Source organism: Egretta garzetta, unplaced genomic scaffold, assembly GCF_000687185.1.
Source record: "Egretta garzetta isolate BGI_Z169 unplaced genomic scaffold, ASM68718v1 scaffold715, whole genome shotgun sequence".
NCBI classification, from domain to species: Eukaryota; Metazoa; Chordata; class Aves; order Pelecaniformes; family Ardeidae; genus Egretta; species Egretta garzetta.
In genome coordinates, this window is record NW_009259787.1 from 80504 (window position 1) to 106978 (window position 26475).

Consider the following 26475-nt stretch of genomic DNA (forward strand, 5'->3'; position numbering starts at 1 on the left):
CTGAATATGAGCCAGCAGTGTGCCCAGGTGGCCAAGAAGGCCAATGGCATCCTGGCCTGTATCAGAAATAGTGTGACCAGTAGGAGTAGGGAAGTGATAGTGCCCCTGTACTCGGTGCTGGTGAGGCCGCACCTCGAATACTGTGTTCAGTTTTGGGCCCCTCACTACAAGAAAGATGTTGCGTTGCTGGAACATGTCCAGAGGAGAGCAACCAAGCTGGTGAGGGGTCTGGAGCACAAGTCATACGAGGAACGGCTGAGGGAACTGGGGTTGTTTAGTCTGGAGAAGAGGAGACTGAGGGGAGACCTGATTGCCCTCTACAACTACCTGAAAGGAGGCTGTAGGGAGGTGGGGGTCGGCCTCTTCTCCCTGGTAACAGATGATAGAACGAGGGGGAATGGTTTGAAGCTGCGCCAGGGCAGGTTTAGGCTAGACATTAGGAAAAATTTCTTCACTGAAAGGGTTGTCAGGCTCTGGAATGGGCTGCCCAGAGATGTGGTCGAGTCCTCATCCCTGGAGGTATTTAAAAGAAGGATAGATGAGGTGCTTAGGGACATGGTTTAGTGGTGTGATGGCAGGGTTAGGTTAAAGGTTGGACTCAATGATCTCAAAGGTCTTTTCCAACCAAAGTGATTCTATGATTCCATGATTCTATGATTTAGATGGCAATGTTGTTAAATGAGCATGCTATTCTTACACAAGACAGAAAGCAACAAGAAATATATGACTCTCTCTCAAAATTTTGTGCACATGACATTTCAATATGTGTGATTCAAGCCTCATTGACAGCTTGGCTTTAGGTATGTATATATTACTTGCAGAACTGTTTGCCTTGGTAGATTGGTCCTAGTGCGGGAGAAAAAGACCAAAAAGTGCTAGGTTGTACAATATGGCTGACTTAATTAAAAAATAAGCTCTCATGGGAGTGTGTCCATAGCAGAGCTTTTGAAACCTTGTTTTAGTTAGGGGGAGTTACAGATTTTATTTTTTTGCTCAGTCAGGTACTCTTCATCTACACTACTGACTGAAGATATTTGCGACCTATATAATCCATTTAAAACATTTATATTTTAAATATTGACTAACAACTTGACAGCACTGAATCGATTTGGATTGGGGTGAGGGTTTCAACATGCTTATAGGTGACCAGTAAAATTTCTTCTGTTACTTAATATGCCATTGTAATAAAAATATTTGTGCAAAGTATAGATTCCATATTCTGCTATTTCTCAGATTCTTGGAATTGTTTTGCAAAGCCATAAATTCGCACCATAAAAATAAAAGTAAGCATGCTGAGCTGTGGCAAGTCAATGTGGTGAGAGAAGGCAGGCAGCGTGATGAAGTTTGTTTTCCTTTTAAGATACACAAACAGTGATTTAAACCACTAGGAACGTCTCTAGGCAGCTATGTTTTTGGACTGATCCTCTATCCCACAGTTGCCACTCCTTATCCAATAAGCCAAGTCATAAGACTGGCAAATGCTGTCTCTGATGCATGTATTTAAGGGTACGCACATAACGGAGCCTCGTGTAAATCACATCTGACAAACATCATTGCATGGAAATAGCTCAAATAATTCAAGAGCCACACTGAAATGCCAAAAATACCAAAGCAGATTCTGCTTGGTCATTTTCTCCCATGTGGTTTTCAGCATTCTTCTCATATTATGATCAGATTCAGCAGCCACAGCTTCAGCTCAAGTCCACAAGTTTAAGGCCACATTACCTTGGCACCAGTGCTCATCCTAGCAGTTCTTGGTGGAAATCAGGGATGTTTTTCATACTGCTTTTTTGCGGTTGTGATCGTCAATACTCAGAAAAGAAATGGTAAGTTACTGCTTTATCTTTGCTATTTTCCCAATAGGTGGTAGATTAAGGAAAAGTTAAACACTAAAACAAAAAATTAAACATGGCTTTTCATTATATCCTAAAATAAAAAATTCTTGTAGGGATTAAGAAATCTTGTTATTGACAGATCTCCTTTATGAAAGTCATTAATGTAAATCCTTTGTGAAATACAAAAGTAAAAGCATTTGAACAAATAGGTCTCTGTTTCTGGAATTGCAGGTTATGCAAACTGCTATTATTCCTGATGGAAACTGTGACATCTGTATTTTTATTCATATTCCTTGATCAAGACATAGAACTACAGAAAAATCTATTGAATGGTCTGTTCCTGTTTGAATAACCTATGGAAATTTGTGATTTTTAGGCACACCAGCAGGAAGAAAGAAATCAGTCGTCACTGACAGTACACAAGTAGACTTGGTGGGGGAAAAAGCCACTTTGGTTTCTTACATTCATCTGGAACTGGGGTACTGAGTGATCTACCTGTAGTGAAATTTAATAATAAACCCAAAAATAACCTATGACGCAACTATCCACATACCACTGCCCAGAGTCTTCACCTTTCATCTCATTTCAGTGAAAAGATGTTATGTTATGTACTAGATCAATCTACCCAGTATCAAATTGTGATCTGCAAGTGAAGGAAATTACCTTGTAGGAATGAGATGTGCTTTTTGACAAAAAAAGCACCCCTTTATTTGTGTTTTTCTTTGGGAGGCTAATTCCAAACATGAGGCATCAAATAGCCTACCTTCGGGGTGTTCAGTTTTGTCTGACTGATTTAAAGGCAGTTGCAGAATTACATTGTTATAACTTTCCCTGTAGACAAGCAGGTTCTTTATGCCACTGTTTCAGTCCAAGGAGCCAAATAATACCTTTTTTATTGCAGTATTTTTAGACATTGGATACATCTGGAAAAATATTCAAGCAGATAATTAGATTGCATTAGCAATGTGTCTGTTGTGGTTTCCCTGATCCCAAAGAAGGCAGCCCTTTATGAAGCACTTGGCCACAGTCTCCGCAAAATCTGCTGTGTAAATTGGCCCACACTAAAGCATGTGGAAAACATTTTTTGGCTGAAACTTGAAACCATTCATGTGGCTTTGAGACAGGGAAGCTCAGCCTGCCAACATCAATAGAACTTTGTACTACAAACCAAAATGGTCATTTAAACATGTGTACTTTCATGCTCGCAAATGCACTGAGGTCAAATATTTTTTAATCTTGGGAATTTTTCCTCTTTATACAGCCTCGTATTTCACGCAGGAAATGAGGCTGAGTACAACAAACACAAATCATTGAGACTGACAGGGCATATTGGGTTCAAAACCCAAGCTTTGACTCTAATTGCTCTCCAAAGGCCTCTGGCTCAAGGTAACTGTTGATTTAGTTCAGCTGTTTCAAATCAGCACTGTAAGGTCTTGCTAAGACAAACTGGTTGGGCCACATTACATTTGTACCATTGGATCCCTCGGGTACGAGTATAACACAGTTAGCATTTTAAAAGATTGCATTTGTCTGTACACTGCAGGCGGTAATTATGAGCAGGCAAATCTTTTGTGAAAGATGGTGTGACCTTCCTTTTGGTGAAAGAGTGATGATGGCTTCTTGTGGAGGAAAAAATAATGTTTCTATTCAAGGTTCAGAGTGGGACCCCACCTTGTTTCATATGCAGGCCAGCCCTGTCAGAAATTTGTTGCCGTTGTTTTGGTTTCATTTTGATAACACTTGCTTAGCTATATATAACGTCTCTCCCAAAACGTAAAATTCCTGTCACTCCCCTGCTGCAAAAATATCACACCACCCTTTCAGGGATGAGGGTTTACTGAAGAAAAGCTACCTTCCCCCTGCATGAATTAAGCAGTTGACACTCACTCAATTCCGTGTATTAGTTTTCTGTATTATTGACTGCTTCTGACATAAACTGGGTCTGACTCTTCAGCAAGGGCAAGCCTGAAGGATTACCCAACAGAATATAAATCTGCTTGGTGTATTATATTCTCTTACTGTTCTTAGCAATGTAAGTGCTGAAGTGTGATTTATATGAATATATCCTTTTTCCTGTCTACAGTCAGAATTTGCATAGTAAAGATCTAATCCTCTAGAAGGAAAGCACGGTGAACTTATGCCAGGTTTAATTCACAAAGTGCTATTTTACGGGTTAACTCTTCCTGGCCCAGAGGTCATTCCAGAGTGTCACACCGGGGCTTAAAAATCACGGATCAAATCAACTGGCCAGATCAAATTGCTTTTAACACGGTAGTGGACTGTAGAAGTATCACAGCTCTGTGTCACTTCCCACCCTGCTAAATAGCCAGCCCCCACCGCAAGCCCTGCTGGGGGACCTGTCGATCAAGGATCGTGGTTCACAAGACATGGAGGGCCTGCCCCTTCTCCTCTCTCTGCAGCATGTCCTCTGTGCTCTCCAGGTGAGCTGGGAAGGGGTGGCATGGGGCTGACTGTACTGGTTTTCTGCCGGCTGGGCACCACAGATGGATAGGGGATCCGGGACCAGGTCTGATTAATTTAGATGCTACTAAGTATCATGTATTCATTTGTGTGTAGGTGGCAGCATTCACATTTACTATTATTAGAGCGTATGTTTTATGTTTCATATGATTTTTCTTTCTAATAAAAAACATTCCCAAGGCTCCTTTTGTCCCTTTTTTTTTCAATCACATCACATATATATCCCCAAATCTGGTGTTTACTGGCAAGAACCCTAACTAATACCATCTTTATGGTCTCTAGTTTCCCTCCCAAGAGCTGAGAGGTTCAGCAAGGTGACGGCAGGGATGGACGATCTCTCTGTGATTAACTATAATCCCACACTTGGGTATGGTGACCGGGCAGAATGACATCTGAGGAAATGGGGGTGGTTTAATTTGTTGAAGGATGTGTATCTCCCTTACTTTAATATAAATAATGTGATAGCTGTTGTGATGCAGGCCAGATTAACAAATTATCAGGCTGTTGCGTTCAGCTCCTTTATTGCTTTTTTCAAATAAGACAGTCAGTTCACTGCCCATTCACCATCTGGCTTGACTGTGCCATGCCACAGAGGCAGAAGCAGTTCTCCAGCATGGGAGGGACATTTTCTGAATCTTGGGTTACACTCAGCTGGTCATTCTCAGGCAGATATGAGCTCATTTTGCCTGTGATCCAAACCAGCTAGAAACCATGCTAGTACAGACCCAGGCTGGACCTATGAAGCACTCTGATGAAGCTGATATTTTACGTTGGATTCTGCAGTAACGTGTCTTGCTGCTTTGAGCTGGCTGGGGTATGGGCAGAGCAAATTCATGTCTGCTTGTAAATTGGTGCGTAGATGTGTCCCTAATGGAGATGTATAGGCTGGGTGATAAACTTGCACTCTCAATTGTTTGTTGTCTTGGTCCACTGGATAAGTAGAAAGTTCTCTTCCTTTTGCTCCATGAAGCGTGTTTCTTTTCTGTTTTTACATTAAATTTAGTTCTGTAAAATGTTCTTTATACCCACTTGCTGTGCTTGCAGGAAGCCTATAATTCCAAAAAACCCCAAAGCTTCTGAAACTGCGTACCTCTTCCTAGTTTAATCACTTTTTTAATAGAAAAGAGGGCTAGAAATGAAATGTAACCAAATACAGATCTATATGACAGAGTAGTTAAAATAGATGAAAATCCTTCCGAGCTACTCTGTGTGTAATGCCCCTTGTTAAGGCCTTCAAAGCATTCTCGAAACATTAAAGAAAATTTATCCGTTTTCCCCCATGAAGAATTTGGGAGTGGCTGTCAATATGAACTTACTAGTTTACAGCCAGGTAGTAGTTGAAATTTTGCTGTCTTTTCCTGTTCTTAGAAAGGTGGAAGTTGTCATGTCTGCTGGCAAAGGTTGACTTTTAATAGTAGTAACTAGGAGTATTTTTAGCACAGTTTAGAAAACAAACTAACCCAAAGCCAGAGATCACAGAGGGTCACTGCAGGTCTTTTTAGAGATTAGAGAATGAAGATAACACCAATGACATATACAGTAAGAGGATTATGATGATGAAGACAGATCATGGATTGAGGGAAGACCTTGCAGTAAGTATATGCAGTGTTGTATGCAAAACCATTTTGACAACCTGCTAAAAAATATTTTCATGCCTCTCTATATGTTGTTCTCCAGTTTATGGAAGAATATATTTGCATCCCATTTATGGAATTACACTGATTCTGATTTGAAAAACAAAATATTTATTAAGTGAATATGTTACAATGCCATTAAATATTGAGCATTTTCCAGTCATCTTGAGGAATAGGTACCCGGATAAGATGCTGCAAATGTTGACATATCTTCTTTTGCTCAGTGGTTGCCCCTGAAACTAATTTGTTCATTCCGAGTTAAATGTATGAGTTCATCAGTATTAGCTATATTCCTAGTATTAGCTATATTCCTAGTATTAGCTATATTCCTAGTATTGTCCATAAATCCACTAATTTAAAAATAAAAATAATGAATCTGGCAAACTTTCAGCCTTTCTATAAGAAAATCAGCACATTTAAGAATACAGCAGACTGGTACAAATAAGCACTTTCATAAGTCAAATTTTATTTTTCCCCAACAGAATTAAATAGCTGTAGTTTGTTTTCAGATATAGATGCTAAATTCTGTGCTGAAGTCAGTGTACAATAACAGGCAAAATGTGGTTCTCACCAATGAAGTTTTCTGGTTTAGCCCAGGTAACATGTTGCTATTGTTTTAGGAGTCTGGTACGTAGCGGTCAAGTCTGGTGTGATGAGCACTGCTCTTACTCTTTTATCCTCTGTAATTATGGCAGCAAAGGCATAAAGAAATACTAAACCAGCAGATCTTCCAAACACAGCCACAGAGCTGGTGCTCAGCCAAAATGGCATTTCCAAATACCTCAGAAGCGACAGTTCAGGCCTGAGGTGTTCAGCCTGGGCCACTTGGTGGTAAATGTTGGATTTGCAGTTTGTTTTCTTCAGTGCCTTTGAGAGAGACTGCGACAGTGCAACTACCGCTAGAAACAAAGTGATTCACCATAGTGGCCCTGCAAACAGCAATCTATAAAGCTAGAGGGGCTGCTCTTGAACATTATAACTTCTGGTGAAAGTGAATTTCTTTCTTGTTTTTACACTTGTTAGATTATTTTCTGCCTTTGCCGGTCTGTGTCAGCAGTCTGTTTCCAGCTGCAAAGCATTATAGGTGAAATGATAAAACTCATGCACTCCCTTCTTTTGTCTTTTGAAAGGTTATTTATCCTTCCCTTTTAAGATACAGATTTTTGCTAGCTTCCTCTTTCTCTTTCAGCAGTTTCTCCTTCCCCATGTTTGTTAAGTTTCTTTTCACAATGCTTATAGGCCTCCCTTGGCCCTCTTTGCATAGAAAGGCTTTGTGTGAAGCCCAGGGCTCTGATTTACCTACCGATAGTGAAATGAGGAGAGACGTCGAAAGGGAGGGAAAAATTAGGAAGCTGGAGGACGGGAAGGGAAGGAATATCCCTCCAAAGGATAAAAGAGACAATGTCTCTAGCAAGCCCAGACTGTCATCGTCTACAAGCCTGGAGAAATCATGTCTATTCCATAGTCAAAGCTTTTTTGCATGACAGTGGAGCTGATTGCCGCCTTACCACAAGTTTCACTTTTTTTGAAAGCTGCTTTAATTCTGAGATTCCTGCTCAAACTAGGCCAATCTAATTTTCATACATTACCATGGGGAATAATGTTTTTTTTCTTTTCTCAGAAAGAAAATGAATGAATGAAATAATGGAAGATTGACTGAACTACTGGGCTGCTTTCTAATTATTCAAAGGACCTCACACATACATGTCTTGGCTACACTGTGAGCCCCTTCTCTATGAGAAGACACACCTACTGTATTAATAGAAAAGGCTGACCTATAGCTAACAATAAACCTCACTAAACTGTGCATTTCAAATTGATAACTGTCTGCAGAATGTAATGTTAAAGGCACTGAAGTAAGGGCTTTATACATCCATACCTGTGCTTGGCTAGGTATATTCTCAGTAATGCAGGTTGTAGTTAGTGCTCTTTGGAAGAGGAGTTCTGAATTGTAAAGGCTGCTTTTTTATCACAAGGAAGGTATTTTACTTGAACCTGGCTTCTGATGACTGTAAAAATCAGATCACCAAAGGACATCACTGAAAGAGAAAATATTCTGATGCTTAAAAGGGTTTAAATGTCTACTGACAATCAAAGCATTTCTTCTCCCTTCTCTCCTTATTTTTCCGCTGTATATTTTAAGGTTATCTGAGAACCACAGTTGTGATTGTTATGATCTTTTTAGTCATCTTTGCTCTATGTAGGTTTTATGTTACAGTTTATAAGATGCTGAACATTTTCTGAGAGATCAAAGTACTTATCATAATGAGAAAAACGTACGTTAACAACAGTTGTATAGCAAGGGTAAGGATTGCCTGAAGCAGAACAAATTTCTACAGATTGCCTGACAATGTAAGAATAATATAGCAGTACAATCATGAGAATAATATTACTTAATAAATCACTGCTCTTATATGTCTTACAGTGAAACTTTCCATTTTATAAACCACTAAACACATTTTCTGCTTGATTAGCTATTTTATGTCCAGAAAACCTATAATAAAAACCTCTTCCTTGAAATTCATTTGAAAGATCTTAATTTTACTTTAATACTGAAGATCAATAGAGTGGCAGTGGCAGACTAATAACATAACTTTCACTTTGTTTAGCAACAGTGCATAGTCTTAAGCTCATACTTCTGCCCAAGGGGGTCAGGGAAGCTTGGCTGTTCCTTGGCAAGGGCACAGTGAGGGCTTGTGCCTTACTGTGCTATTGAACAAAGACCTGTGAGACTACAGTTTCATCACTGTGGTGGGTAAGGAATGAATTTCATAAGAAATGCCTTGAATGCCCTTGAAATCTCCCAGGAACTGCACCCACATCCTCACCACTGATCCCCTGACCGTGCGGATTTTGTGTAGTGAGAGCCTATGAAGGATAAGAATAATATCTTCTCTAAAACTCAGGTTCTTCCTTTCCCAGTTCTTCAGTTGTCCCACTCCCTTTTGCTCCACACCTGCCCATGGCATGCAGAAAATGAAATAAAGCCTGTTTGCCTTGGCTTTTCAAGGGGAAAAGAAAGTAAGGCTAAACTTGCCAAATCCCATAGCCTTTACTTAGGTATTGCTTACTTCAGCTTTGATTGTGTTTTGTCTGGGTGAGAACTACAAAATCTGGCCCAGAGTTAGTACGGATTTGTTGGTATAACATGTGTTAGTATTTACAGAATCCGAAATCCAAGTTCATGCTTCATACACCATTGCACAATAGATGGCAGGTTAAGCCTGTGTCACAATCAGGAATCGTTTCCCTTTGAAAGAACTAACACGTGGAGGTTTCATAGCCTAGAAAAACAGAACAGCCTTCCTTCCCAGCTTTATGACTTCAGTGTTTTAACAAGGCTAAGAAGGGAAGTGGGGGTTCCTCATGCCTGAAGTGTATTTGCTCATTGCAATCTGGCTTGCCTCCTCATTCTAGATTACTTTGAGTATATTTTCCAATGACAGATGTTTATTAGACTCTAAATTAGGAGTGAAAAGGTTCTACCAATTCAGTCATTTAAAGAGAGGCCATGGATACCTGTCTGCGTATAGTTGTTATTCATAGCTGTTCCTCGTCCTGTGCTGGCAAAATGATCAAGCAGATAAGCTAACAGAGTCCTTAATACCTTGTAGTTTGATTACACACCATCAGCTTGGAAGAAGTGTACAGTTCCAGAGCCTTATAGTGTTTTAGTGCTCTCTGGCACATGATTTTCTTCTTCTTTCCCCCCTTTTTTTTAACTTCAGATATTTGTTTAATTTTTGATGTGTTTTATAGAAGGCTGAGTATAGGGGCTTGCAAGCCATGAACTCTGGGGTGGGATTTTTAAAAATTAGTTTTTCCTCTGGCTTTCCCATGCCAAGTGGTTACATTCTTACACTAGCTCTGGCAGCAGATTTTTCTGCAGGCTTCATCAGGTTTCTTAACTTTTCTATATACATACCTCTGTTTATAAATTAGGGATTAATACTATTTATGCAGTTCATTGGAATAGGGCGGTTTTGTGGAACATTCTATGGACTAAAATGAACACGGATTATTATCACAGTTTAGATTATTATTGTGGTTACATTCTTACACTAGCTCTGGCAGCAGATTTTTCTGCAGGCTTCATCAGGTTTCTTAACTTTTCTATATACATACCTCTGTTTATAAATTAGGGATTAATACTATTTATGCAGTTCATTGGAATAGGGCGGTTTTGTGGAACATTCTATGGACTAAAATGAACACGGATTATTATCACAGTTTAGATTATTATTGCAAATTGAAATTCAACCATGGCACATCACAGGTGACACATTCTTAGAAATTACAGCAAAGCTTGAGATAATGAATCAACAGCATATTATCATTGTCCCCTTTTGTTGTAATAAGTTCATTTGGTTACCACAAGGCTTCACCAGCACTTTACAAAATTGTCTTAGCTGTTGTCTGATTTTATCGCTCCTTTGCCTTATCATATCAAGTTATGAGTTAGGTCCGTGGCTGAAATTCTGCCATTAGAAAGGTTTTTCTGTACTTGATAAAGTCTATGTCTTTCCACAGATGTAGTCTGAATACATTTGACCCAAAGAATACGTTTTTATTTGCGTACATGGAGTAGAAAAGCCATTTCCTGAAATTTTGCAGTTCAGAGGCAGAGCAGTGCACACGATACTGGATAATAATGCATATTAAGTAATCTGAGCACACTGAGCTACTGTTTTCTTGCTTCCTGCATACTATGCTGTTAAAAGCATTGCTCTCATGTTTAATTATTTCCTGGTCAAATCCTATCAACAAGTTGGGCTAATGACAGCTTTTGCTTAAGTTACATGGATTTGTAATGTCTATTGTCTTGTCCTCCCTTCTGTGAACAGGGGTTCACTGAGCTGAACTGTGCTAGAGTGCCCTGCTACGCAGACTTTCAATAAGAGATTGTTTGAACTGGCCTTGTGGCCCATTTATGTAATAACAAGGGAGACATGTCCTGACCTATCAATCTCACTTTAAAAGCAATGTGTATTGTGCACACAGAAACCAATGGACAAGAATGTTTATTATTGCAACAACTTTGCGCCCAATAAAAAATTCCTGAGGAGTTCAACTGGGAGCTGAAATCAAGCTCTTTGTTTAAAATGCCTCATAGCACTGCATTACCTGTCAGTCCATGCAACATCTAACTTTTCAATTGCAGAATATTTTTTGTTTGAGGGTTAGGATTTTTTTTCCCCTCCTTTCTTGGTAATCTATTTGGTTAATAGCCTTATTGAATCTGGCCAGGTATTCATAACTCAGTATATTACGTGTTGTTTCTCTCTGAAACACATCTTAAAGCAATTTAGATTTAAAAACCATCTTTTTGGCTTATTTTCCCTGGTTTAGTGGACAGAAGTCCATTTATCAACATTGGGTCAAGATAAACATGCAGTAGAGAAAACTAACAAATATTGCAGTACTTGTATATGCATTTTAAAAGTAGAGTTCAGATCTCCAATATCACTGGGATTATATACAGCCAAATTTTGATGGCAGATTGTATTAATCATCTGAGAGTTTTCTATTGCTCTTTTTTATGTCCTGCTGGAAAGTGGCTAATAACCTTCATCTTGTTTTGGAGTCAAGTTGATGGCCTCGGCAGAGCAAAGAGCTGCCAATCTGGACTGAAAACTATGTGTATAGATAAACTATGTCAATATAGCTGTGTTGATCAGGGGTGCAATAAGGTGCAATTTATGATTAGAGCTGCTGTACCAACAAAAGCCCAGAAGATGCAGTTATATTAACAGTATCAGTTACTGGTGTTGGTTTTTTGGCCCATTGGAGAAGAGGATCTACAACTGGAATGGATTACACCAACAAAGTGTATAGTGTTGCTCATGTTAGTTTCATCCATCTGACAACTTGCTGGTGTCACTGTAGTTAAGCAACCGAACAAAGATTGTTCCTATTAATGCTCAAGCTTTCAGAGACTGTTTCTTTAGTTTATGGCTGTAGTTAAGGAATACGGGGTGACTGATGGATACTTGTGTCTGTTGTACATCTGTATATCTGTATTGTAACAGAACACACAAGTTTTCAGAAAAGCTGACCAGAAAACCTACTGGATTTGGGGGAAAAATAAGATTTGAAGAAAAAGCAACAAGTACCTAATCTTTACCTTAAAAATGCCTCTCTTGTTCACCTGCAGGAACTGATGGACTCCATGTATTATATTACAGTTTATGATGTCTCTTTTCAGAGAAAACACCCAGAGAATGTTTTTCTCTGTTTTTGCCTCTGCACTATAAGGAGGTATTATTATTGCCTGATTGTGAAAATATACCTGAGCTGGTGCCACTGGCGTAGTTAAAATAGTTAAAAGTACTGTGCAATGTCTTAATTAAAAAAAAAAAAAAAAAAAAAGGCGGCAATAGTTATTATTTTAGATTTAAACCACAAATGTACCAAATTCATTCTACTCAGCAGGGGCTAAACTATTAAAACCACTACAGAAATCAGGAAAACCCCAAGAAATGACTGAATGATAGATGTTTGTGCTATAAAACAAGCACGCAGTGCAACTGGAGTAGAAATCATGCAGTACAACAGACATAAACCAATGTTCTTTCCCTGCATTCTCCCCCATGTCCCTTACCAGTTAATATTTTACCTCTTAGTTAAAATACATTTTTGGCATGGGATTAGTTGGCAAAACTGCCTGTGAGAAACAGCGAATTTTATAACACACTTGAGTAGGCCTAAACAGCAGGTTCTGCCATGCTCCCGTGGTCTCTAGCAACAAGCCATGCTCCACTGTGTGTCTGAGATTGGAGGACCTGTTTAGAGCTTTTATTTCTGAGTGCTATAGGGTCCCGTGAGAGCATGGATGGCATTTTAAGCTGTCACTGGTATTAAATCTTAAAATTTAGCTTTATTATACAGGATTTCTGCTGGTATTGATTATGCATGTGGGGGTGTAAGAGAGCCCCCTTAAAAATCTCAGGAGAGGGGAAGTCACGACTCCGTGAGTTATGTTCTGGTGGGCTCATCACATTGATGAATGAATGACTCTGCACACTCACTGTCAAAGGAGCACTGAATTTGGGATGGCTCTGGCCTGGTATGGAATGAACTACTCAGGGCTGCAGGTATAGGAAGAGACCAGAGGCACAGAGAAATGAGAATTCATCGCATATTCACTCAGAACTAAGGCTAGGATCTAGTGGTCTGGCTACGTATTCTTAGTTACCTTCTACCAGCCTGTGCTCTCTTATTTAAAAAATGCATGAATTGAAATAAATTAATGTTATTACTGTATTAGTCATTACTCAGTTTTACAAAACGACCACTATATTTATGATGTCCCTACATTTTCAGCTTTTCATTGTCCTGCAGAATTCTCAAATGGCAACACGCAAATCCATTTTAGATTTGTCATTTGGAAGTCAGGGACTTGGTTAGTTAGGACTTTGTGTTTGAGCTATTGAAAAAAGGGAGGAAGTGAATTCAGGAGCATAATGTCTGGAGTAGCAGATATCTTTTAGATCTCACACCTGAAACTTTTCACATCACTTATAATCATGTCCCAGGCTGCCTGCAGACTGGAGAAGACACCCCCGGCAGTTTAAGTTTGACATATAATTTCCAGAGTTTTTCTTCATCAAGCACAGTTAAACAACACTGATATCACTGAAGTCAATGTGATTTTGCGGTCATATACCACACAGAGAGAAACTTATGCCTGTTTAAGAGCTGGTTAACTGAAAGTGAATGAGGGTTCTGCAGGTAGTTGATTTATTAAGTTTCATGAAGAATCTTCTGGTTTTTTTCTGCTGATTCTGATTTTGCAAGGATTTTTCCTTACTACAGTGAAAGATTGACAATACTGAGAACATTTTCACTCCATGGGTATGATTTTTGACATTTTATTTTACAATTTCAGCAAAAACTTTGCCACTGACATCAGTGGAAATGATAGTTAAACTTGCCTGAACATGGGTTTTATTTTTAATTTAATATGATTTTTGGCAAGGAAGTGTTTCATTCATTCCAGAGGAACCCACTGTAATATCTTGGCTGGACAGAAGATTTAAAGCCAGAAGTAACTGAGACAAAGGAAAAAAGGCATTAGTTTTGCAAGGTGGGGATACCTGATTTACTTAAAAGGATGCTCTAGTAAGCTAGGAGTCTTGCAAAATGCAGTAAGCTGAAAAAAATTTAACTAATTTCATAATTAAGAGCTGGCTTCTAGCTTCCGTAGCAAATGCATATGCAAATCTTTATTTTAAAATAGCACATGTATTGAAAGAGGCATTCCAAGTAACATTCCAGAAAAAACCCCCGCAAGTTTGTAGCAGCAAAAAGAAAATAAGTTAGAATCCTCAGCATGCACTGAAATTACTGCTGTTCATATCTAATTAGAGGAGAAAAATATTTCATCCATTGTCGGTTACTAGAAATTTATTCTGACAGATTTGCATGTTAATTTTATTCTTTTTTCTAAATCTGGGGTTTAACCCCTTTTTTTACTTCCCTGTTTCTCCAAATTCACTGTTTTGATATTTGCAGTGTTGAGAAAAAGCTGTCTTGAAATAGAGCACATCAGCTTTGTCGTTTGCTGTCTTATATGCAAATATTGTCATTTTGATAGTCACCCTGTATTAAAGCAATATTAATGATCATATCTTAGAATGAAAGAAGGTTGTTTTCAGAGAAGCTAATCCTCAGTACTTGATTATTTAACAGAATAAGCTTTTATAAACTTTCTATTTTATAGGATAAAGATTTATTACTATTATTATTAATAATTTGAAAAAAATCAGGCATATTTTGGTCTCTTTTTTCTTAATTTGGTATGGATGCAAGATATATTATTTGACATCAATAGAGTAATTGTGATGTAAATGAGATGCTAATTTGGAGCTTTTAAAAATATACATTGTCTTTTAATTAGATCTGTTTTCCCAACTATAATATGTACACTTTAAAATCAGGAAGAATTGTAGGTAAAATGAAGGCTGTGTCTTGGTCCTGGAGTAGTGGGCTAGCTTTTTATTCAGGAATGTAGCTACTAAGTTGTCACAAGGAAGAGCTGTAATGAAAAAAAAATGGAGCACAGTTGTCATGTTTCACTTAAATTTATTAACTGTCTTGGCACTAGGCGGCAATCGGCTCACAACAAATCTGCGTGTGTTGCAATTTCCTCCAGAGATCCTCTCCTACAACCACCAAAAAGCCCTTTAGGGTTGGGTGGACAGGAATACCATGCTAATGCTTTAATTCTATTATGTAGTAAATCACCATTAGACCAGACACAGAGTCTAGCAGGTTGTCACCACCCAGCAGCTGAACCAGCAGAGATGGGAATGATCTAGGTCAGGGGTTTCACCACCTGAAAGGTCATAAAGCGTATTGGAGGTGAGAACTTTACACCCTAGTTCATGTGGACACAGAGTAAAGACTATGTCTCTGGTCTTGTTGCTGACATCAACTGAAACCATGTTTGTACTGAAAGGTAATCCAGCACACCCAGTACAATTAAACCTGCTAGAAATGTCATGGTTTATTACCCCACCTGTTGGATTCAACTACTGCCTTCATGGTGGTGACATTTGCAGTTTAAGCCTGGCAGGCTGCAAAGGGATTAAAAAACACACGCATGCATGCACAGACTCACACACCTCCCCACCCCCGCTGCTTCTGCACGGCCTTTAATTACATTTTCCAGCATGCGCAGGAAGCCAATACAAGTGGTCTGGCAAAGTAGGACTTGACCTGCAGATCCAGTGACTGAGTTTTGCCACTGCTGACTGATCCCATATAATTAGAGTAGATCACAATGTAGCAGAGTAATAAAATGTGCTATTGTGGTATTCTTCATGTAAATACAGAAGATGTAAAGAGGGAAAATGAGACCCTTACATTTTCTCTACTGGAAATACTCTGGTCTTTTTAAATACACTTTCTCTAACTAGAGCTTGATTATTAGGATCATTTCTGCATAACTGTATATAAATCTCACCATATACTCTCTATAAACTTGTTTTCATGCTTTATGTGCCCAATTGCAAGTGATGTCCTTTTAAAAAAAGGCGTGAAAAAAACAAGTACTAATAAAGCAGTGAGAGAACCCCCCAGTTTCAAATAGGCATGCATGTTGAAATTCAGGAAGGAGATGGTTTTTACGTTGCCTTTTTACTTCAGTCTGGATGGTGTAACTGACCATGGGCTAATCTCTTACCTTAGGTAAGAATAAATGTTGGGATGATGTGAAATAGCTTCTGTCAAGGAGTTAGCTGGGTGTCACTGAGGCACAACAAAACCCTATTAATTTTATTTTCTTCCCATAAAGTCCTTCTAGAATGTAAGATATTTTAGGTTTTTGTGATTTATTTCCTTTCTGTTGTTCTGGCTAAGTGGCATTTCTGTGGCAAAAAACTTGCCCGGAAACCTGTTCTGTAGAATCCCTTAAATCTAACTGTAAAGACGCCTTGAACTCTCACAAGATGTTGGCGTCTTCTTACCTACACTCTGAAAGAGGGGGGTATAACATAATGAAAATGAGAGAGACTTGTTCATGTTTTTAAGGTATGCTTTTAACCCCAGTTCTTTTCAGCAGTAGCCCTTCTCTAAGCATGGGTCATACACCTGCAGAGATGCTGCTGCAAAAATATGTGTGGAGAAGAGAAATACTGGAGAAATTACGCAACATTTCCACTTCCATATTGTATTTCAAAAACTTGTCAAGTGCCTTGGGTAATTCTTTGATAGCTCTGTTGGGAAAAATTATAACTACACACTGACTCCTGCATTCTCTCCGAATACATCTGCAGTTATGTTGTATTAACAATATGAAGTGTAGGCAGGGAAGTTTCCCAAATGAATTTGTGAGAGAGAATATGTTGGATTTGGGAACAAAGGTAAAGAATATGAAAAACCCGGTCCTATTCCAACATGGTTGTAGGTCTGATCAAAATTCCAGATAAATTGCAACCTTTTCTGTCATGAAGGAACTTATTTTATGGAGTATAATATGCTCAGGATCAGCATTCAGCTTTTTTTGTTTTGGCTTTTTTCAGTCCAATTTGCTGATGAAGAGTAGGTTGAGGCCGATGGCTGGAGTAATAAAATGAAAGATCAGGATCACCGCACTCTCTCACTGTTGTCTCTCTTGCAGAAATTCTCAGCTTGTTCTGTTGTTTGCAGATCTCAGATGTATTGCAGAACAACAAATGCATATGTACACAAGAATGATAGCTAATGGGAGTGACCTGTACAGCTCCAGTTATGACTGATAGCATTCTACTGCCTTTATGCTTATTTTAAAGTCCCCTCAACACAGATTGATTAAAGGCAAGGACCCATATGAACTTATGAAAAATTTATGGATTTCTGAAAGAGCTTTAACATGTACCATTTAAGAACTAATAATTTGTTGGATGTCACTATTTTCTTTCCCCTTCTCTCCATCACAAAGTCTCTCTTACATTGGGAATATATGCTTAATAATCAAAACCTGATGCTGTGGATTAAAGAATAAAGATGTCACTGGATAAAATAAAACAACAACAACAGAAAATAAATTAGATTTGTATGATTTTAACTATTCTTTAATCTGCTTCTGGGCAACAAAAGTGATTTGTGTCAGCCGTTATTGCATTAAACTTTAATTTTCTTCCACAAGAACAGGATTATATAAAGGAGTATTGGATTGCACTCAGCATGGATTAGCTGAGCGGTGTCTTTGCTGCCAAGGACCAAATGGATTTCCTTCCTTTTGTGATTTATATTTTTATTGCTGTTTTTTTCCCCTCCTTCTAATTCCCATTACCCGTCTGTTTGCCAGAACTGAGATACCCTCAAGAGCAGCAGAAAGGCAGGCAGAATTATTGGCTTATTGCATATATTTATGTTCCAAGGATCCTCACTAGCCAATGTCAAAGGAATAAGCTAGCCCTTAGCCATAGAAGCTGATTGCTAGTTTAAAACTGAAAAATTAAAAGCTTATTCATTGTAAAAAAGGGCATAGCTTTTTCTTCTTCAATTAAATACATATATGCATACTCAGCTTAACTTTTCCTTTAAAAGTAGATAAAAATTTCTAGAGTTTTGCTTAATGGTAGATCTGCAAAGGTTTGTTGGTCATATAAAATGATGAATGGTCAAAACAGAGATGCTGGCAGTTTGAATGGAAGAGGAAGAAGATTCATTCAGTATAGAGGCAGGGAGCATCCAAAATTTGCAAGGATAAAAAGGCAGAAAATAAAATATAAACCCTCTACTAACAGCCTGAATGTCATAAATTGCAGTTTGTATTTTGCAACCCATTTTAGAAATGACTAGTGAATTTTCTGGTCTTGACATTTTAAACCAGTAAGGAGGTGCTTGGTGGTAGATGAGAGAGGTATTTAAGGAAAAATATCTAAGCTATTAAGTTACAGAGGATGTTTTGGGTTTGTAGGCAGTGAAGTACAGCAGCCCGAATATCTATCAGTAGTCTCTCTTGGGCAGATTCAGCAACACCAAAGGACTTTCAAGTACAATAAAAAATTAGAAAAGCATAGAAAAGCTATTGTTAAAAAGTATAAAAAGTCTGATTCTCCACCACAGGGATGAAGTAGGAGCAGAAGCAGGCCCTGTTGTCATTACATCACCAAAGCAATTCTTATTAATAATAAGTTCCAGAGCTCATTTTCCATGGATCAGTCATAAAAATATTTTGTGGGTGACAAACAGTCCAGAAGCTTGAAACTGAGATGTGTAACTGCTGAAACCTGAGCTACCATTGCTCCTCTGCTTAAATACTTTTCTTGATGTTGCACATCCGTTTCATGATCCAGAACTCAATCCACAGTCAAACCTGGCCCAACAATTTAGTTTTGTGTTGTGAGGTAAACCTGACCTTTCTATAAACTAACATGTAAAAGAATCACGTTAAAAATTACACTTGAATCCTCACTTGGCAATGCTGCCTACTTAATCACATCATTTCATGTCAGAGCTGGAGGCTTTCCTTGCTCTCCAGATTACACAGGAGGAGTCTTAGTTCATGTCATTTAGTCTGTTGGTACACAAAAAAGAGTGGGTTATTGTTATATTATCAAAATTAATCTTCATGATTGTTGCTGTGTTATTTTCTGAAATTTTTGAATTAGACTAATGACTATTGTCTCACTCTTTGGGGTTTTTTTTGGTAACTGTTAGATTTCTCAGAAGTAGCTTTCAGCTCATTGGTAAATAGAACCTTTAAGTCATCATACATTTTCCAAACAGGCATTTAGTGCCTTCAGACTACTGGCAGAGACACTAGTCTGTCAAACACTAAATGAGAGAGGATATTTCCTGCTGCTTCTATCACATCACAAAGATATACAGAGAGACTCCCTATGGTGGCTTTAAGACTTAGTGTTTGCCTGCCATTTCTCTCTTACATGAAGGAACTATTTGTCATAGAATAAATATTGTACGGTAACTATACAGTAATGTAATTGAAGTCTACTCCTTTTTACTAGAAAAAGAAAAAAACCCCAAAGACCCCCAACATGCACACACAAGCCCACAGTCTCCCCACCATGCCCAAAGCAGGGAGAAAAATAAACTTGTTTCAGCAAATTCGTCAAAGTGTAAAGCGGTGGCTCTGCTTCCAGAGATCGCTATGTGAAATGGAGCACAAAAAAGCACAGATATCTAGCTACTAGCCTACATGCACCTTAGGCAGAAAAACTGGTGCTCTTAAAACTCAGAAAGAAGCCACCCAATAGATGTTGTACTTGCATTGCTCCTTCTTACCTGACTAAATTAAGGTAAAATTCATTTAAACAGGGACTAATGGGAGGACCTAGAATATTAATCTCCTGCTATTGTGAGCAGTCACTTCATGTAATGTCTTTTATATGCTCATCATATTACATCGGGAATGCAGTTATATTTTCCTTATGACTTTTTTGTCCCTGCTAGTCTTCCTTGGATGTATTTTTCGTGATGCCATGAGAGCTTTTGAATTTGTCTAGTCTTTGAAGCTTATCTGGATGCAGCTTTTATATTATTCGTAGACAGAAATGATGTGATAGTAGAAAATGGTCCTTTAGGAAGGGATGTTTATGACCTTCTTTGCATCTTGATTCTGAAATTGGTGCTGTTCCATCAAAAGACAAGGTCACCTCAGCATGCTGGGATGCACAGGCACCAAACCCATGAAGGTGGGCTTGCTCTATAGGTGCAGAACATAAGCTGCTTCTGCAACAGCCTCACGCTAGCTCGATGTGCTAATAGGACTCCGTGTGGCTTGGATCATGAACCTGGGCTGTATGTCACCTGTGCAGCCAAATTGCACTTGTGAAAGCCACAAAGAATCATCTTCATGTGTGTCTGCATGAAATATACTATTTTGACTTGGATTTTATGTGGTGTTAGATGAACTGTCCACTAATAGTGAGAGGAGCTCAGGTCTTCACACACTGAATGTCAAACCATCACTTTTGAAAGATACTGTTGAGCTGTTAGTTTCTTTCAGTTTTGCCCACTTTTTTTTCCTGCTTGGCTGTAGACATGAGGAAATCCATGAGTAAACTTTTTTTCAAGATTTGTGCAGATCAAAAAGTTCTGGGCAGAACTTTTGATTCTAATGAGAATTAGTCTGCTGTTGGCTGTCCTCATAATATTTCAGTAGTATTTTGGGAAGTCACAATGCAATCTGAACAAGACTTAATGAACTATTTTGCAATTGAGGAAGATTTAACTTTGCTTCAAGCTGACTGAAAGATGGGGGAAAGCCTCTAGCTTCATCCCAATTCATCTGCCTAACTCAAATCAAACATGTCAGTGGCTGAGTAAATCACTGGCATAAATAGTTATATAAAAACCTATGACAAACATGCCTTTGTTTTTCATTCTTTCTATGTGCTCTCCAAGTCTGACTCCTCAAGATTTAGGCTATGATTATGCTTCTGGTTTTGACAGTGTCTGTCAATCTGAGCAGGTCACTGTTGAAAAGTTTTATGTATTGGTTAGATTTGCATTGCTTTAGGTCTTCAAACTCACTAAATACTTCATTTCTGGGACACTTTTTTACACCTGGAGATGAACTCTGATTAACTTGCTTTCAGCAGTGGCAAAGTCTTTTCAGTGACAGTTTAAGAAGATCTTAAGCTGTTATAACACAGCTCTTTTTTATCTTAAAGTAAATACCTTTAGTATTTAGTCCAGAGTAACATGAAGCAAAACATAAATGATGCATTCTTGGTACACCTTGATACAAAGCACTTGGTAACAGCTCTGTTCCATCAGCAGTATATTGGTTACACTCCTACTATATGCATAAAATAAAGTAAAATCTACAGCAAAATGAGGAGGCACACGACTAGGTTATCACGAGACAATTTTCATAAGAATACATTACTACTGTGATACAATGTGGTGGCTGGTACTGGGTTTTTCAGAGGCTAAAGAAACAGGAATTTGATTATTTTTTTCTAATCCATTCTATTACACTCGAGAAAAGGATATGGAAACTTTGGAGGTGATTCAACACAGAGTCACAAGATGGATTCAAGGAACAGAAAAAATACTTTACAGTAATAAATTAAAAAAAGAGTTCTATGTTTTAATTCATCAGAATGACAATTGAGGGGTGATTTAATACTAGTTTGTAATTATTTACATAGGGAAACATATAAGGTAAAGTAACCTCTCTCCTTTCTTTCAGAAAATTGCCATAATAAGTCTATTAAACTGAAGAAAAAACTAAACAGAACCACATTGGATGTGAATTTTCAATAAGTGTAATGATCTTTGGAATACCAAAACAGCATTCTTCCAGTGGATGCTTTCTGGTTTGAAGTTAAGACAAGATAACTTTCTGAAAGAAATACTACAATTCAATCACAAATCATTTGGCTTGAATGAGGCATAACTGGTTATAAGTGCACTGTAAAATGTTCTCACATGGCTTGAGAATTATTATATATATATATATATATAAAGTCAATTATACTTAAGGTTACTACAGTTAATTCAACTATTTAATCTTTTGAAATTTTTAGTATCTTCATTTGTTAATCAGAGTGCTTTTGCCCTGCTCTATCCTATCACATCCAGAAATCTGACTTGATCTACTAGAATTGTGTCACCAAATTCGTTGATGTACAGCTGAAGTAAAAATAAATTAAAAACTATGAAAAAGTACTTTTTCCAAGATGCCATCTCAAATTTTTGTTTTAATTTTAGCTCCCTGGAGAACTTGCAGCCTGGTGTAAATGTTTCAGCTGTTCTTTACTTACATGAACTTTAGCATCAAGAGCTGACCTGCTTATGTGATCAGGGGAGTAGAAATTCACCTTTTCCCAGCTGATTTTTGAGGGCTCTTGATTTGTTTCTGTACAGGTTATGCTCACATTGGAGGATTTGTCTCCACATTTTTTCTTGAATCAGAACTCTATTATATGCTATAAAAGATGCATAGCTGATTGTAGAATAGACACCTGGTCAGGAGAGCAGCCTACTGAATTTGTAGTTTCCACAGGATTGTATTTCTGGGTATTCAAAACTATGCACTGTGTATAAATCACGGCTTGCAATTATTTAAATCGGTTCTCCATCTGACCCGTATGCCATTCTCATTTCATATAAAAATACAGTGAAGATTTTACTGCCCAGTCTTTATGACAAGTATGAAAATACTAGAAGTCACTGTGACAGCAGCCAGGTAATTCTCTACCACAAATCAAGATTTAACTTTCATTTGCTCTCATAGTTTTTCCAGTCTCCAGTATTTCTCTTTATGAAATAGTAATTGAACTTCTGGTATATTTCTGTGATTTTACGGTGCATCTACCAAGCTACCAAGAATGAAGCATTTCTGGTTCTCCTTTAAAATGAGATGAAACTGAACTGAAAAGTTTGATTGCATTTCAGATGCTGGGCATAGAGGTTTGTTTGGTAAATCTAAAGGAATTTTGAAGGTAATGTTGAAACTGAGCATTCTAGAATGTGCCATAAAGCCCAGTTCCTGAAAGGATTTGAGAAATAAAAGTTAGAATAAGAAAGAACTTACCCTCTACTGCTCACCTATTTGTTTGTTTGGTAGGAGGCGGACGGAGAAAATCTCTAAAAATCTACTAAAAAAGGCCTAAATGCGTATGTTCTATACAGCATGACTGTATTTTAAATTGTTGTCTTTTTTTCCTTTAGGGGTGAAAAAGAAGTTGTAGTCCATCTTGTTTTTTCAGTTGTCTCTTGTTAATTTGCTCTAGCAGAACCCCAAATCACTCAGTGTGTGGCCTAATTTAATTCAGTATCGCCCAGTGAAAGAGCCATTTGTTTACACTGAGAATGAAGAACAAGGTATATGAAGAGATACTGGAATTCTGCCATCTGCTATAACATATGGGTAGTTTACACTATGTTACATCCATGCGGAGGAGACGACCCTGATGGGCAAATGTACGGCATTATCCTATCTTGAACCCTTAGTAAGAATACTTGGCACTTTCATTACATAGCAAAAGAATTAACTAATCCTCACCAAACCAGAGGTTTTGTAAATATTAGTAAAGAAAATACAGCCTACAACCAGGGACAATGAGGCACAGAGCGAGCACCGAGCTATGCTGGCCTTGGTAATTAAGACATTGGAGCCCCTGCTCTTTTCTCTGTTTTGCAGCACATGCCACTAGTTTTCAATTTACTGTATATGCAGCAGGGTTTGAAATGTGTATGCATTTCTTTGTTCATTATGAACAAAATGGTCTTCATTGCACATTTGTAGTGACAAAGAAATAGAACTGTCAGCAGTTTCTCAAATACGTAGAAATATAGAGAAATATATTTTATATTATGAGATATCAGACACAACAGTACAAACTCAATGGTAAGAAGGCATACGTTACAGCTGTGCAAGTAAGTGTGAGTTGCTGTATGTTAGATATTGAAGGACAGTTTTTACTCTCATTTCTGCAGGTTGCTACCTGAAGTAGCATTGGTGAAATTACATTTATGTTGGTATAACTGCACTGGTTCTGTATTGGAGAAATAAAATGAAGGGACATGGCAGGAAAAATAATCAGCAACAGCGATATAAAGAAGCAATCAGCTTCTCACTCCTCTTATCACTCTCCATCCCACACCTTCCACTGCGATGTTGTGATTGTACACATGCCTCAACCCAGTTCCCTAGTCTTGAAAGTTACATTATTTTAAATCCTCTCAGCCACACCTACTTACATAGATATAATCTTTTCTAAATGGCTAGCCTACTATGGTTTCAGTATGACTTCATATGGTACTAATAGTCATGGCTGTATAAATAAAACCCAGCCTTCTGGAACCATTTTCCATTGAATTCTTGGCTGCTGTGTTTACCTTTTACCCTGATCATTGAACACATCAAACTAAGAATGTTTTTTAAAAATTGGATATACTGGGCTTTTTGTTTGATTTTATTTTGTTTTGTTGCAAAGCAAGAAAGTTGACTTCTAAGAATTCTCAAAATCCTGACAAAAACTGAGATACAAGGAGCAATTTTGGAAATTTCGTATTCAGGTATTTCCATAAAACATATATAAGATGTAATTTCTTTCAATTTCCAGATAGGTTGAAATATGTCCCCACTTCATGCTGTACACATGTGTAGCATGATTTTGTAGAGTGATTAATGATCTAAAGTAACAAACCCAGAAAAACTGTACAGGGCAGAGATCTTAGGCCCTATTCCCACAAAGATCTTTTTATAAACTTTAACACTGAGAACATCTGCAGTTTTAGTGGAGTCAGTTGAACCTCTTGAACTTTATTTTAAGCACATGCAAAGTCTTTGAATAGTCAAAGATTGTAAATTCTTTTGGGTAGGAACAGAATTTGCCTACTATTTATAGCATAAAGAAAACAATGTATCTCTAGGCTAGAAGGAGTCTTTGGGTACAAATGGAAATAATAATCGTTTAGGCCCTTTATCCTGTCCAGAAGTTATACAAAGAGATATGGGGCATATTACTTGGTGTAGTTTATACCATCAGATGATATAACATCCTTAATGTCATTTGTAACAGAAAACACTCAGAGTTCAAAATTAAAATACATTACTTAGATGAGTTTTATGAAGAATAATAATATTGGAAAAATCTCCTGGTTTTATTTTATTTAAATGTGTCTGGTTTTGGGGTAAAACTTAGTTTGAGATTTATCATGTTATGTTTAAATTGGAGAGCCTGTTGTTGACATAAATTCATTGCAGTGCAAGCATTGAATGTTATTGTACATATGTTATAGCATATGGCAGAATTTCATCCCTCATCTCTTTCTTATGCTCTGTCCTCAGAGCCACTAAAAGGCTGTCCCAAGAGATGACTCTGCTAAATTAGGTCAGCAACTGGAAGAAACCATGTGTCAACTCCATTGCTGAATAATATGGCAGAGTTAACATTTGGAAATGATCTTCAACCTTTTTTGGCAAGAAAGGAGAAATCTGACAAGGTATCTTAGTCTGACCATAGAAGTCTCTGAGATACTTCTCGTCAGATATTTATGAGATATTTTAAAATTTATTTCTGTGACTATGTTAACTACACTGCTGTTTTCAGACATTCGAAGCATTTGTCTGGTAAGACAGATGTCTGTGGGCAGAATTAACATCATCGCTGTGAAGCTCCTGTAGTGGCGTGTATGTGTGATCAGGAAGAAGGGGGTGACCTTGCAGCTAATGCCTTGGCTGCTTGTGGTATTGGTAGTAAAAGAATGCTTTTGCATAAATTTGTCTCTACAAGGCTCGGGGTTTCTTTGCTGTATTTTATTTCACTCTACACATATCCACACATACAGAGGAAGGGGAGAAACGCTAGCGTAATGCGGAGTGGTGTATGTATGGTATATGCTCTGGAGGACATCATCTTGCTCCAGCCTTCCAGACAAAAGGAAGTTTTACCCCTGTTGCTTTACCAGTGGTTCCTTTTCCACTGTCTTTCTGCCACCCATGATTTTATAAAGCTTTACCACAGCCACTCTCATTTGCATCTTTTTCAGGCTGATGAGTATAAGCCTACTTAATTGTTCTTAGTGCTACAGGCTTTGACTAGCTTTGTTGCTGCCTTTGAACCCGTTCCAGTTCTTCTACTCATTTTTTGAGATGGAAAGTTTGGTACCCAATGGTATTCAAGAAGCAGACATGCCATAGATCTATACGGTGGCTTAATTATGTTCTTTGTGGTTTTGTTTTGTTTTGTTATTTCTTTACCACTTTTTTAATAATTCCTAACATTTTATTTACTTTTTTTCCTGCTACTGAGGACTGAACTAAAATTTTCATGGAAGTATTGATTTTTCTCCTAGATCTCATTCTTGAATAGTAGCAGTCAGCTCAAATCAAACTCAGACTTCAGGGCTTTTTGGGTTTAAGTTACAAAATTTAATTTATTCTTTGATGCACAGTTAAGACTTGGATCTATGAATCAGCAATGAACAGAAGTTTCCAGGCTGTTCTGACTTCTTTTTTTTTTTTTTTTTTTACCTCTTTTAATATCCCAGTGCAGAATTTCTGACCATATTGTCTGGAATACAGGAGTGACAGTTTTAGCTTCTCTTCCAGAAAG